At 37.1% G+C, this 6,329-nt stretch overlaps 2 pseudogenes; both read left to right on the plus strand.

The window, feature by feature from the left end:
- Nucleotides 1-317: 317 nt before the first annotated feature.
- On the plus strand, nucleotides 318-1,195 carry LOC120215497 (annotated as a pseudogene).
- Nucleotides 1,196-1,707: 512 nt separating this feature from the next.
- On the plus strand, nucleotides 1,708-5,724 carry LOC120215506 (annotated as a pseudogene).
- Nucleotides 5,725-6,329: the final 605 nt, after the last annotated feature.

Genomic DNA, 6,329 nt, shown 5'->3' on the forward strand with positions numbered 1-6,329 from the left:
TTTCTCTTTTTCTTCTTCTTCATCTCCTTTATCGTCTCCAGCTTGAGTTTCCAATTACTTGACGAACTACGGGAGGAGGAGGAAGAATAAGTGCTGAACGACAACTGCGGTTGTAGTCTTTCTCTTCCTCTTCATCTTCCTCCTCCTCGCGTTCACTTCTGCTTTCCTGAAGCTGTTGTTGTGCAAATCGCTTTTGAATGGCGGTCACTAGTTGGGAACTGAATTTTTCCCAAGATAGTCATGTGTTGAAGTAACACATCGTTCTTTAGTAACCTCTTCTCTCAATCTCAATCATTAAGTCAATTCTTGATTCTTGAAACAACAATTATCTCAGCACCATCCCTGATTTTAAAGTCGCCTTCTGGCCTTACAGTGAGACCTTCTTTGAATACCCTACTGGTGGATTCTCTGAATGTCGTTTGATCTCGAATTTTATCGGTAAATATCTTTCGTTTGAGATGATTGTATGAATCAACTAAATTAAGTTTACGAATTCATCGACTTTTGTTACAGCTGAGTTTGTCAGGTTACCGTTGATTCTAGCATATTTAAACTGGGGAACTCCAAGTCTACATATGGGGTAAATTTTACGTCGGCTGGAGCTGGTGCTCTAGTTGAAACTCAACAAGGATTAGTATGTTTATATTATTTCATCATTTTTTTCTTCTTTCTTTCTTTATCGTTCAATTACTCTTTGTTTGATTATATTAAAGGATTTCCAGAAAACAAAGTAATTTATTCCATTAAACGCCAGGTAATAGACTTGGAAACATAAATAAAATACTTCAAGAAAGCTGAGAGATCACTGAGGAAAGAACTAGGAGTTGTAGAGACCAAGAAATTGTTATCCGATGTTGTTTATTTCATAGCATTGGAGGCAATGATTATTTGACCAAAACCTCAACTGTCACAGATGAAGAGTTCGTTTCCATGGTGATCGGCAACCTAACTACTACTCTCAAAGTAAGTTTCATAAACCTAAAAATTCTCACCTCTTTTCATTCAAATTTCTTAGCTCAAATCACTTAAAAACCTCATGAAATATACAAGAAATGAGGGAAGAAGTTTGGGTTCATTAACATGATGCCATTGGGTTGTTTGCCATTTTTTGAAGCACAAACTGGGTGGTTCTTGCATTGATGAAGTCAATGCAAGACCATTCCACATAGTAAAAGATATGTTGTTTATTTCATAGGCATTGGAGGCAATGATTATTTGACCAAAACCTTAAACCGCAGCTGTCGTTCAACACTTCTTCCTCCTCCTCCCGCAGTTCGAAACCCAAACTGAAGACGATAAAAAATAAGAAGAGATATTTTTTAATGTTAAAAAATATGTCACGTGAATTTTTAATTGATTAACGATCAAACATAATGGTCCATCACGACGTAATCCATTTTGAATTACGAAATAAAATGTTAAACATCAAATTGGAATGAAAAAAAATATTAAATACTAAACTGGAAAAATAAAAATACATCTAACACATTTTGTATATTTAATTCTTACAATTATTACAAATGTAAAGAACGTTTCTAAATATGAAATAGAAGAGGATAAGACAAAAACACCCTTCAAGCAAATGAAGGAAATCCAAGTGGAGGAGGACAATTTGGGGACAATAGTAGCCATAGGGCATTTAGTCTATTATAGTAGTATCAGACTACTTGTCATTCAAAAGGGACAAAAGGCTTTGTCAGTTAGGAAGGAAGGACTGAAAAAGACGACGCAAACTCAGAGAGAGAAAGAGAAAGCTCTGCTGTTGTTTGCTGCGCCCCCCCCCCCCTCTTTCCCTCTTTCTTTCACACATTATTTGGGGAAAACTCGTTTTCTCTCTCAATCACTGAGTCGACGTCGTCTACCCTTACTTCCCCCACACCAAAGCTTTTCTATCCCTCCCCGCTTCCATTTTTCTTTGAAGATCATAGAAGAAGAGTTTTTTCTATGGTTATAATTTATAAATTAGTCTTCTGACTCAACTCACCCCCCGAGTTATGGGCTGCTGCTAATCGGCCTTTATCAGGAAGCCCGACTCGGTGCAGAAATCCAATTACACCCACCACCTCAACGTCAACAATAACAATAACCAAAACAACCATGTAACTCAGACCAATAATGGCCCTTCCTCGCCTTCAAATGGAGGGAAGTATTCCCTTGCCGGTACGGCTTCGGCCTTCCCTGATTTCTCAGAGTTTTCCCTAGCTGAGCTTAAGGCTGCCACCAACAACTTCAGCTCCGATTTCATTGTCTCCGAAGGCGGTGAGAAAGCCCCCAATGTTGTCTACAAAGGCCGCCTCCAGAACGACAGTAATTGCCGTTGGATCGCCAAAAAAAAATTCACCAAATCTGCCTGGCCCGATCCCAAACAATATGCCGTCTGTCCTCTTTTTCTCCCCATCCTCGAATCATTTTTTTATTTCCATTTTAGGAAACCCTTATTGTTTTTCTGTTTCTTCTTAAAGGATGAAGCTCGGGGTGTTGGAAACTTGAGACACAAGAGAGTGGTTAATTTGATTGGGTTTTGCTGCGATGGCGACGAGAGACTGCTTGTCGCCGAATACATGCCCAATGATACTCTTGCAAAGCATTTATTTCACTGTATATTTCCAGTTGTTGCTACCATTTTTGTTTTCTGAACAAGAAACAATCTTCATTCTATTCAATTTGAGTGCAGTTATTACTTTCTCCGGCCGAACTGTGTTGGGTGTTTATTGATGTGTTTTGTTAAATTTGTTTCCAACTAATTTTACTGTCATCTCAATCAGTTAGATCCTGCGTGATAATATCTTGAGTTTTATTTTTCAAATAATTTGAATAACAGCATATTGTCCAGTGAAAGCAGTTTTTTTTTTTCTTTACTTTTAGTGCTCCATTTTTGGCTTGAATATAATTTCAGTTATTTTCTTCGCAGGGGAGAACCAGACTATTGAATGGGCTATGCGATTGAGAGCTTCTTTATTCATGGCTGAAGCCTTAGATTATTGTAGTAGTAATGGTCGTCCACTTTACCATGATTAGGGTGCTCTTTGATGAGGTATTGCTACAAATCTCCTTTTTATTCAGGTATTTGTATTTGTTTGGTAGAGCATATTGAAACACTCTTAATGGTTTTGGCAGAATGGTGATCCACGACTGTCGTGTTTTGGCTTCATGAAGAACAGCAGGGATGGAAAAAGTTATAGTACCAATCTTGCGTACACACCTCCCGAATATCTTCGAAATGGTAACAGCCGTTTTCTTTTCAGTAGTTTCTAGCTTTTCCTTGGGATTGAGAGTGCGTTTGAGAGATTCATCCATTTCAGATATTTGTAGAAGATCATAATGCCTTAAGCTTCAATGGATTCCAAGTGTGCAACTGTATAATTTGAGCAAGATATAGGTGAACTATGTCTATTGTGAAATTTGGTTATTTAGAGTTTGAAGTTTCTAGGACTGAACTCTTACCATGGATTATTTGTTTTAGAATTGCTCTTAGCTTGACTGATTGATTCTGATTGGATTAAATTATTAACATGTGTTCTAGGAAGGGTTACTCCCGAAAGTGTAATATTCAGCTTCGGAACTGTCCTTTTGGATATTCTCAGCGGAAAATGCATTCCTCCAAGTCATGTAAGTATTATCGATTTACTCTCTTTAGTTTTTTGGAAAGCTGTAATATATGTAGTATGTACATAATGAAGTGGTTCCACAATTTCAGTTGCTCATATTTGTGGTGATTAGATCTAAGGGACTGAATGATCATTTAAAATGGGGTTTTTGTTTCAAAATGTTGAATATGTAGATACCAAGGCTCTGTAATTTCTCATAGATGGTCAAATTATAACTACACATGTTTAGCTTTGTTTTTATTGTACATTTTGAATGATTTTTTATGATGACTCCACCGAATTTATGCATGATGATTTTTCATGAAGAATTAAGGAATAAAAATATTATTTCTGTGGCCACTTGAATTTTCTGTCTTTAGTTCTACATCTTTATTTGTAAATTTTTGTAGTATTATTTTCAAAAAAAAATTATTCATATATTATTTTATGCAGGCACTTGATATGATTAGGGGCAAAAACATTCTTCTCTTGATGGATTCACATCTAGAGGGAAACTTTTCTACTGAAGAGGCAACTGTCGTCTTTGATCTTGCCTCGCAATGTTTGCAATATGAACCAAGGGAGCGGCCAAAGACCAAAGATCTTGTCACCGCACTTTCCCCATTGCAAAATAAACCCAATGTGAGTCCCATCTTTTTTCCTCCACACTTCCCCCAAATTTTCACAATTTTCCTTTTTGGATATTCATGTGGAAATATTGTTTGCATTTGCCCTTTTGTTCTTACGGAAATATCAGAATTTGTATGTTATCAGACTTTGAGGACTTTAGTCTTTATTTGTAGGTTCCATCTTATGTGATGTTGGGAATTCCTAAACATGAAGATGGGCCTCCTACTTCGCCTCCTACTACTCAACAACCCCTGTCTCCAATGGGTGATGCCTGTTCACGGATGGATCTCACAGCTATCCATCAAATTTTGGTAATGACGCATTATAAAGATGATGAAGGAACGAATGAGGTAACTGTATCCTAAGTATGTAGATTTTCAGATGTTTGTATATTATACGTGGTACTAAATCCCTTTGGATATGGACTGGTTCAGCTCTCCTTTCAAGAGTGGACTCAACAAATGAGAGATATGTTGGGGGCAAGGAAGCGAGGAGATGTAGCATTTCGTGACAAAGATTTTAAAACTGCTATAGATTGTTATTCTCAGGTATGCATATTCATTTCTTACTTAGATGAAGAGATTACATTCATTCACAGAATTTGTATGGTCCAAAAGGGCGCAGAGCCTGGTGCTGCTCTTTTTAATTTACTTCATGGTGCTTCTTGTAAGTTATCAATTGGAACCTGGGGATTTTTTTCCCTGTAGAGAAAAAGAGGGTGGGAAATCTGAGACTCTTGTTGCTTGTATTGGAGCATGTTTTGACAGCACGATAGATAGTTGGCACAAAGAAAAAGATGGCTTTTTATGCATTAATGCTTAATTTTATCCATTTCTTTGCAGTTCATAGATGTTGGAACCATGTTTCTCCAACTGTTTATGCGCGCAGAAGTCTTTGTAATCTTTTGTGCGATCAACCAGATGCAGCCCTTCGAGATGCAATGCAAGCACAATGTGTGTACCCCGACTGGTCGACAGCATTTTACATGCAGGCTGTCGCCCTGTCCAAGTTAGACATGCAGAAGGATGCAGCTGACATGCTGAATGAAGCTGCTGCACTTGAAGAAAAACGGAAACGGGAGGAAGAATATCTTGAGAAGTTGGTTCAAATTTGAGGCTCTGTAGTATTCGTATTTTTTTTTGGAAGGGCGGGTTAAAGATCGAAATTGTTTGTGGCTGTTGATGCAAGAAAACACGACGAGATTAACAGAAACCAGGATGGTGGTCTTGTGGAAAAGGTTAGATAATGTAAGGTCCGGGGAGGAAGGCATTTGTTTATCCGTGCCGTAACTTGTTTCTGTTTAGTGATTTTAACGAAGTAATTGATTTGTTGATGATGGTTTTTTCTTGTCCTAGTGGAAGAAATGTCGCCAAGATGTGTTTCCAGGTTATCCATTTGTTGTAAATATTAGCATATTTCATATAAAGTTAGATTGTCAAATGAGGATAAAAACATCTTTTTTAGCAACTTAGGGTCTGTTGGATACGAGTAACATAAATTTCAGGAATTTGTTTTCTTATTTTATGGTGTTTGGTAAGAGTAAAATGTGCGGTCAACGTATTTTGTTTTTCAAGTCAAAACTTTTACCTTCACTGTTCTCATAAAATATTTTACTCTCATTTTTGGTAAAACATTTTTCCATATCCTTCAACCCTAAACTACTCTATTTTCTTCAATCTTGAGTTCTCACTTTTCCAATTTCGCTTGTGACATTAGTATCGGCATCTTTTTGTTTCAGTTGAGTTTATATTTTGTTTTTTTTTTTGACAATTTTTCTTTTTCTTTTTTCTCATAAACTCATGCTCCGCAGAGTTTTAAAACTTCTTTCAATATCTTGTGTTTTCGAAGATGTGACTTGAAATCAACAAATGTACATGAAGGAATGGTGCCCACAGAAACATTTGAGAGAATTGATGATGACATATTATAAAAATAAGCTCAATTTGATACCCAGGAAAGGGAAGAAGCCGAAGAAGTGTTTCAAAAGGGTTTCAGCTACTTCATGTGCAGCGGCCAATCTAGCCAGATCTTTAGAAGAGAAAGATTATGATGTGGTTTTAGATCAAGCTGCTTTGGTTAAACAACAAAAGGGGAAAAGAGCTCTGGCTTTGG

This window comes from Hibiscus syriacus, unplaced genomic scaffold (genome assembly GCF_006381635.1).
Source record: "Hibiscus syriacus cultivar Baekdansim isolate YM2019G1 unplaced genomic scaffold, ASM638163v2 tig00110122_pilon, whole genome shotgun sequence".
NCBI classification, from domain to species: domain Eukaryota; kingdom Viridiplantae; phylum Streptophyta; class Magnoliopsida; order Malvales; family Malvaceae; genus Hibiscus; species Hibiscus syriacus.